We start from the raw sequence: 9,113 nt of genomic DNA on the forward strand, positions 1-9,113 counted from the left end.
CATTATGTTTGGGATCCAGAGAGCGACCCACAGTTTGATCCCGAAGAAGAAGAAGAAGGCGATTTGCTACAGCGAGGCTTACATTACATCGTTTCCGATTGGTAAGTTGATTAATTGCACTATTAGTTACTTACTGTTATATAATAGTTGTGTACTTCTGTCGCACGCGGCCCGTCGAAAACACACACTCACTAACGTTAGATTGTACTGACACTAACCCCCAAACAACAGCGATCGAGGCTTACGTTACATCGTTTCCGATTGGTAAGTTGATTAATTGCACTATTAGTTACTTACTGTTATATAATAGTTGTGTACTTCTGTCGCGCGCGGCCCGTCGAAAACACACACTCACTAACGTTAGATTGTACTGACACTAACCCCCAAACAACAGCGATCGAGGCTTACGTTACATCGTTTCCGATTGGTAAGTTGATTAATTGCACTATTAGTTACTTACTGTTATATAATAGTTGTGTACTTCTGTCGCGCGCGGCCCGTCGAAAACACACACTCTGTCCCGATGAGAGTCTCTGCTCGGAGACTGTTGCTTCTGTGAACAGTGTGACTGAAAGATAAAGATGATTGACTGTTGCTTCTGTGAACAGTGTGACTGAAAGATAAAGATGACTGACTGTTGCTTCTGTGAACAGTGTGACTGAAAGATAAAGATGATTGACTGTTGCTTCTGTGAACAGTGTGACTGAAAGATAAAGATGACTGACTGTTGCTTCTGTGAACAGTGTGACTGAAAGATAAAGATGATTGACTGTTGCTTCTGTGAACAGTGTGACTGAAAGATAAAGATGATTGACTGTTGCTTCTGTGAACAGTGTGACTGAAAGATAAAGATGACTGACTGTTGCTTCTGTGAACAGTGTGACTGAAAGATAAAGATGATTGACTGTTGCTTCTGTGAACAGTGTGACTGATTGTACTGACTGACACTAACTGTACTTGACGATTGAAATTGGGGGACCCTGATGTAAACAAGACGAAAGTCTTTCTCTGGCCTCCATTGATTGATAATTTCATTCACCCTCAAATCTACTAGGTGCACGTGCGGAAATTGTGAACGGATGCCAACAGAGACTGAGAATGTATGCTGCATGGAAGTTCCACAGGTAAAGTAGTAACACAAACTTGCATCTTGGTAGCACTGAAAACCATGCATATGGCTAACGATTTAATTTTCTATATATATAGGTCAGACGTCGAATTAACCAGGAACCAACTGGACTACTGTGCATGGTTGATCATCCGGGATTGGATCCAGTGTGCTTCAACCCCTATACCATCCAAATGGCAACTAATATCTACAAGGCAGATTTTGGCCGGATACCAGAAAGCGGAATCAATAAGTAAATAATATTTATTACAGATTTATATATTTTTTTACAGGTGTTTCTCCATCTTGCATCTCTCAGACTATACTAATCTTTCTTGCAAACACAATCTAATCCTTATTGCACATCACATATAATCAATGCTTGCTACTGTCCAATGACATGACATGACAAATGGTTATTTCCCAGCTTTTTTTTTTATTTTATTTGTGCATAAATATAATACTTGATTTTCTTCAGCCGTTTCAGATATATCGCGTACAGATGCTTTGTCGCGTGGTGCTTCGGCTACTTAGGCCGCAGAGTGAGGGTAGTAATCCCATCCTGTGTCGTGGTTCGAATCCGCACAGAATTTCCGGATGTTGATGGTGTCTATACTGGCTTCAGACCGGTACAGGATTGAATCGTGACACATAGCCGGCTACCGCTTCTTCCATGGAAGGCCTGTCGAACTGTGCGCACAAAGGTTCTGGGATGGCAATCGCCTCTACCACCTGGATATATTGTTGGGGGTCACGAACGACGGAGTCAAACAGGAGCGCCATCAGCTGGTTGACATAGTCTGTAAATGAGAAATTGTTATTTGTTTTGTCATGTTAAAAAGGTTATTATTTATTCAATTTATTGTATTCCACTGTAAGTGGAAATATTTTTCTATTTATATAGGTCATGTGTGTGCAATAATAAATGTTGATATTTTTACTTACTGAATGTCGCTGGGATTTTCCTTGGTTTTATTGTGTGTCCACCTTTTTTGGCCTTTGGAAAACTCATCTTGTACGCCGGCTCTCCAGAAGCGTTTATGGCTTGCTGGCGATTTGAGTTTTCATTGAAATGCATGGCAGCTAGGTATAGTCTGAAAGGAAAATTTCAATAAGCACAAGCAATATATTTGTAGTTGATCTGAGGTTATCTAATGCAACATAATGAGTTATTTGACAAATCAGGAGTCCATAATTAGTCATTTGTACACAATATAAAATACCTGCAAAGCATTCCTATGTACGAAAAAACCACGTTTTTTGGGGCAAAACGTAAAATCACACTGTGATAGGACTCCAATGAAGACGTTTGATGGTGTGGACTCAATTTGGCGACATCTTTGATGATCCTTGTGTTTAGCAAAACCTTCTCGAGCTGGTGGGCCGGTTTTGAGTCTAAAGTAAAAAAGAAATTGCATTCAGATATTTCATTAGAGTATATTACAGTAGATTAGAATTATTCAAGCAAGTATACATTTGAAAATCACACCAATCTAGAATGAGGACATAAATAAATATTTTGAGTATATATTCATGATGAAAGACAGACAGACATACCAGGTTTAACCCACTTGCTACTATCTCTTGATACACGGTCAGCATGAAGACAACGCGGATAGAGTGGTTCTTCGTCGTGTTCATGTACATTCATCATGTGATTGAGACATGACTTCCACCTAGCAACCCTCTCATCGGCAGACTTCGACGTGGCAGCTGTCCAGTAGAGGTGGTTTGAAATGTGCAGGCGCCACTTTTTTATGACCTTGCAGTCTTTCGCCTGTGCAATTTTGTCAAGCTTCTTAGACAGACCTTGAATTACATAACATAACATAACATTACATAACAGTCGTATGACATACATGACATACAGATAGACAGTACTGCTACATCTACATTTTTTGACATACCAGATTTGCAATTACAGTACTGGTTGGGTGGGTGGGGGGGGGGGGGGGGGTTGGTAGGAGGGGTGGAATTGAATGTGGGATGCGTTTCGACATACCTTTGGCCACGTGCCACACATCGTAGAAGTGTTTGATGTCGTGATCTCTCAGGTACTTTTGGATCTGCGGGTGACGGTCTGTGACAATACAGTCCAAGGTCACGGATTTGGCGTCCAGAAGAGCGAGGCTTCTCCTCAAGCCCTCCAGTTCCATATGGTAGCTGCCTCCCACCTCATTGCTCTGGAACAAGGAAGGGAATAGCCTTTTCAAAATTCCACAATTAACATTTCCTAACCCCCGCTCACACACACAGCCAGCCAGACCACTTCACACCCCGCTCACACACACAGCCAGCCAGACCACTTCACACCTACAGCGATTCAAGATTCAAGACCGAGAGCTTTGTGTTCGTTTGAGCACAATGAAGGGTGCAGTGTCTCTTCAGACTTGTTAATTACCTGAATTAGTTGGACGTCTATGACATGATTGGTGGCGAGTTCCATCACAGAGTAACTTCCGTACTTAGCACTGTGGCCTGTTGAAAATAATAATAACAATTTCAATCAATGTAGTGCAATATTAAAAATGTATTCATAAAGTAGGAATTTGTCATTGGGGAGCTTTTTCTAACCTGGACTATCGGCTCGCATGTCACCGCCGATTATCACGCTTTCTTTCTCGCTTAATCTGGCGAGGGTAACGTCTTGGTCCTTGGTCCACAAACTTAGAACAGCAGGTTCCAAGAACTTCTTGGCGTGTACCCGAAACGCTCTGTACTTTATTGTGGAGACGTGTAACGCATTTAGGACCTAAAAGAATAAATGAATAACGCTTTGTTAATATGCACGTGTGAATCACAAACAAAAACATAATGTATATCTGACTTGTCAATCAAATCAATCAAATCAAATACCTTCTCCATTTGGGTGAAAGATGAGCCAGTAAAAAAAACTGCTGCAGAAAGCTGAATATTTCCAGCTGGTGTGCTGCCGATGAGAGGCTGACTCGCCCATTTACGGCTATATTTACAACCGGGGCAAACTTGGGAGACAGCCAAGAAGGTCCCTCGCGTAGTTTTGGTGATATGACATTGAGCATCGCACACCGGACACTGTTGAAATAATTCCAGTAGACTGTCTTCGTAAACGATGTATTTCTGGACCTCATAGATTGGTTTTGACGGTTCCCTGCTTGAGAAAAACACAAATAAATAACACGGCACAACTATATAGCTTTTGTATTTTTACGGGCCATGGAGATGTTTGTAACAACTAACTTACGCTAGAATCGAGGGCTCGCTAATCAAAGAGTCAATGTTGAAAGTGGAATCCTGCGGCTCTGGAACATCGATCGAGCTGTCGGTCACTCCATCGTCATCAGACTCCAGTCGTGGTCTTTTACTGGGTCTAAACCCCTTCACAGGTGTTGACGTGGATGGTCCCTGTTGATTAGACCAGTATCCAGTATTTTGTGTCCCCACCGAGAGCGACACGACTTTCGCCTGAACACCTATTTACAAAACATAGTTTAGTCAAACAAGGGATTTATTGATAACTTTGCTCACTCACTCACTCACTCACTCACTCACACACTCACACATTGTGACCTGCTCTGGCGTAACAGCAACATGGTCACCACACTAGAGCTAGCATTGTGACCTGTGTAACACCAACATGGTCACCACACTAGAGCTAGCATTGTGACCTGGTGTAACACCAACATGGTCACCACAATAGAGCTAGCATTGTGACCTGTGTAACACCAACATGGTCACCACACTAGAGCTAGCATTGTGACCTGGTGTAACAGCAACATGGTCACCACAATAGAGCTAGCATTGTGACCTGTGTAACACCAACATGGTCACCACACTAGAGCTAGCATTGTGACCTGGTGTAACACCAACATGGTCACCACACTAGAGCTAGCATTGTGACCTGGTGTAACACCAACATGGTCACCACACTAGAGCTAGCATTGTGACCTGGTGTAACAGCAACATGGTCACCACAATAGAGCTAGCATTGTGACCTGTGTAACACCAACATGGTCACCACACTAGAGCTAGCATTGTGACCTGGTGTAACACCAACATGGTCACCACACTAGAGCTAGCATTGTGACCTGGTGTAACAGCAACATGGTCACCACACTAGAGCTAGCATTGTGACCTGTGTAACACCAACATGGTCACCACACTAGAGCTAGCATTGTGACCTGGTGTAACACCAACATGGTCACCACACTAGAGCTAGCATTGTGACCTGGTGTAACAGCAACATGGTCACCACACTAGAGCTAGCATTGTGACCTGTGTAACACCAACATGGTCACCACACTAGAGCTAGCATTGTGACCTGGTGTAACACCAACATGGTCACCACACTAGAGCTAGCATTGTGACCTGGTGTAACAGCAACATGGTCACCACACTAGAGCTAGCATTGTGACCTGTGTAACACCAACATGGTCACCACACTAGAGCTAGCATTGTGACCTGGTGTAACACCAACATGGTCACCACACTAGAGCTAGCATTGTGACCTGGTGTAACAGCAACATGGTCACCACACTAGAGCTAGCATTGTGACCTGTGTAACACCAACATGGTCACCACACTAGAGCTAGCATTGTGACCTGGTGTAACACCAACATGGTCACCACACTAGAGCTAGCATTGTGACCTGGTGTAACAGCAACATGGTCACCACACTAGAGCTAGCATTGTGACCTGTGTAACACCAACATGGTCACCACACTAGAGCTAGCATTGTGACCTGGTGTAACAGCAACATGGTCACCACACTAGAGCTAGCATTGTGACCTGGTGTAACACCAACATGGTCACCACACTAGAGCTAGCATTGTGACCTGGTGTAACACCAACATGGTCACCACACTAGAGCTAGCATTGTGACCTGGTGTAACAGCAACATGGTCACCACAATAGAGCTAGCATTGTGACCTGTGTAACACCAACATGGTCACCACACTAGAGCTAGCATTGTGACCTGGTGTAACACCAACATGGTCACCACACTAGAGCTAGCATTGTGACCTGGTGTAACAGCAACATGGTCACCACACTAGAGCTAGCATTGTGACCTGTGTAACACCAACATGGTCACCACACTAGAGCTAGCATTGTGACCTGGTGTAACACCAACATGGTCACCACACTAGAGCTAGCATTGTGACCTGGTGTAACAGCAACATGGTCACCACACTAGAGCTAGCATTGTGACCTGTGTAACACCAACATGGTCACCACACTAGAGCTAGCATTGTGACCTGGTGTAACACCAACATGGTCACCACACTAGAGCTAGCATTGTGACCTGGTGTAACAGCAACATGGTCACCACACTAGAGCTAGCATTGTGACCTGTGTAACACCAACATGGTCACCACACTAGAGCTAGCATTGTGACCTGGTGTAACACCAACATGGTCACCACACTAGAGCTAGCATTGTGACCTGGTGTAACAGCAACATGGTCACCACACTAGAGCTAGCATTGTGACCTGTGTAACACCAACATGGTCACCACACTAGAGCTAGCATTGTGACCTGGTGTAACACCAACATGGTCACCACACTAGAGCTAGCATTGTGACCTGGTGTAACAGCAACATGGTCACCACACTAGAGCTAGCATTGTGACCTGTGTAACACCAACATGGTCACCACACTAGAGCTAGCATTGTGACCTGGTGTAACACCAACATGGTCACCACACTAGAGCTAGCATTGTGACCTGGTGTAACACCAACATGGTCACCACACTAGAGCTAGCATTGTGACCTGGTGTAACAGCAACATGGTCACCACACTAGAGCTAGCATTGTGACCTGTGTAACACCAACATGGTCACCACACTAGAGCTAGCATTGTGACCTGGTGTAACACCAACATGGTCACCACACTAGAGCTAGCATTGTGACCTGGTGTAACACCAACATGGTCACCACACTAGAGCTAGCATTGTGACCTGGTGTAACAGCAACATGGTCACCACACTAGAGCTAGCATTGTGACCTGTGTAACACCAACATGGTCACCACACTAGAGCTAGCATTGTGACCTGGTGTAACACCAACATGGTCACCACACTAGAGCTAGCATTGTGACCTGGTGTAACACCAACATGGTCACCACACTAGAGCTAGCATTGTGACCTGGTGTAACAGCAACATGGTCACCACAATAGAGCTAGCATTGTGACCTGTGTAACACCAACATGGTCACCACACTAGAGCTAGCATTGTGACCTGGTGTAACACCAACATGGTCACCACACTAGAGCTAGCATTGTGACCTGGTGTAACAGCAACATGGTCACCACACTAGAGCTAGCATTGTGACCTGTGTAACACCAACATGGTCACCACACTAGAGCTAGCATTGTGACCTGGTGTAACACCAACATGGTCACCACACTAGAGCTAGCATTGTGACCTGGTGTAACAGCAACATGGTCACCACACTAGAGCTAGCATTGTGACCTGTGTAACACCAACATGGTCACCACACTAGAGCTAGCATTGTGACCTGGTGTAACACCAACATGGTCACCACACTAGAGCTAGCATTGTGACCTGGTGTAACAGCAACATGGTCACCACACTAGAGCTAGCATTGTGACCTGGTGTAACAGCAACATGGTCACCACAATAGAGCTAGCATTGTGACCTGGTGTAACACCAACATGGTCACCACACTAGAGCTAGCATTGTGACCTGGTGTAACACCAACATGGTCACCACACTAGAGCTAGCATTGTGACCTGGTGTAACAGCAACATGGTCACCACACTAGAGCTAGCATTGTGACCTGTGTAACACCAACATGGTCACCACACTAGAGCTAGCATTGTGACCTGGTGTAACACCAACATGGTCACCACACTAGAGCTAGCATTGTGACCTGGTGTAACAGCAACATGGTCACCACACTAGAGCTAGCATTGTGACCTGTGTAACACCAACATGGTCACCACACTAGAGCTAGCATTGTGACCTGTGTAACAACAACATGGTCACCACTAGAGCTAGCATTGTGACCTGTGTAACGCCAACATGGGTCACCACACTAGAGCTAAATTTGATTTGCAAATACAGTACTGTTTGTGATACTGAAGGAGTCAAGAAAAGGGAGTATATACATTTGACTGTATATACTGTATATATACTGTATATTGACAACCATACTGGGTAATTTACATTGGAGGTGGGGGGGGGGGGGGGACACTATACAAACAATCCACATTCCTTTACAGCTTTGGGTGAAAGCGGTGGGTGAAGGGGGCCAATCTAAACAATTCTGGGTCACATTATTACACATTATTACATTACATCACACTGAGTTACAAACCTACCTTGACTCTTGACATGCGAACGAAGTGTTTTCATAGAAAGCTGTGTACCAACAGAACGAATCTTTGGGTTGTCTGTCTGGCAACTGAAGTCCCTTGAAGCAGGAGAAAGGCGTACATTGCCGCTGGAACTTGTGGTGGCCTAAGAGTTACCAAATCGTAAATCAATTACAATATAATACAAGCCACTAAATATAACGTTACCTTGTTTACCTCTCACTAGTTGTGTTCTTTTATTTAGAAGTTATGACTAGCTTGCTTCAATAGTTTTCTATAACGTTACTTTATAAAGAGCAGCAGTTACTATAACGTTAGATGGTATTTATGATAACATATCTCACACGACATATCTACTTACTATTTCTTGTGTCGGGTCGCGTATTGAAGGCACAGCTCTTTTGGTTAGCACCAACATGGAGACCACTCCAGCATCAAAAATACCTTGATTGGTGACGTCGTCGGCGGAGAAATGTGCAGTACAAACCCGAGTATTAGACGTTGCAACGGAACTTGGAGGGTCACCAAAAAGGAACTTGTTCCATTGTTGGCGAAGTTCGGCATCAACGGGGAAACTGTGCAAAGACTTCTCGGTAGCTCTGCAACCAGGAACATTACATCTGCGGGGTTTGCTGCTCATCGTGAAATTGAGGCGAGTGACGGCAATTTCTGTTTCCAGGTTGTATCGGC

General features: G+C 44.4%; 3 long non-coding RNA genes across 3 annotated transcripts; 1 reads left to right on the forward strand and 2 right to left on the reverse strand.

Annotated features, from left to right (window-relative positions):
* Window positions 1-1,220: 1,220 nt before the first annotated feature.
* Window positions 1,221-2,057, forward strand: LOC311236430. Its single transcript, XR_014620214.1, has 2 exons — window positions 1,221-1,361; window positions 1,587-2,057. It is a non-coding gene; the product is annotated as an uncharacterized lncRNA (long non-coding RNA).
* On the reverse strand, window positions 1,770-2,451 carry LOC311236429. Its single transcript, XR_014620213.1, has 3 exons — window positions 2,332-2,451; window positions 2,054-2,202; window positions 1,770-1,908 (listed from the first exon to the last, which is right to left on the reverse strand). It is a non-coding gene; the product is annotated as an uncharacterized lncRNA (long non-coding RNA).
* A 769-nt stretch (window positions 2,452-3,220) lies between these two features.
* On the reverse strand, window positions 3,221-8,545 carry LOC311236543. Its single transcript, XR_014620220.1, has 6 exons — window positions 8,430-8,545; window positions 4,332-4,560; window positions 3,965-4,238; window positions 3,683-3,860; window positions 3,510-3,586; window positions 3,221-3,291 (listed from the first exon to the last, which is right to left on the reverse strand). It is a non-coding gene; the product is annotated as an uncharacterized lncRNA (long non-coding RNA).
* Between the last annotated feature and the right edge of the window lie 568 nt (window positions 8,546-9,113).

The sequence above is a fragment of the Notolepis coatsorum genome, assembly GCF_963971535.1.
Source record: "Notolepis coatsorum genome assembly, chromosome: 11".
Classification (NCBI taxonomy): domain Eukaryota; kingdom Metazoa; phylum Chordata; class Actinopteri; order Aulopiformes; family Paralepididae; genus Notolepis; species Notolepis coatsorum.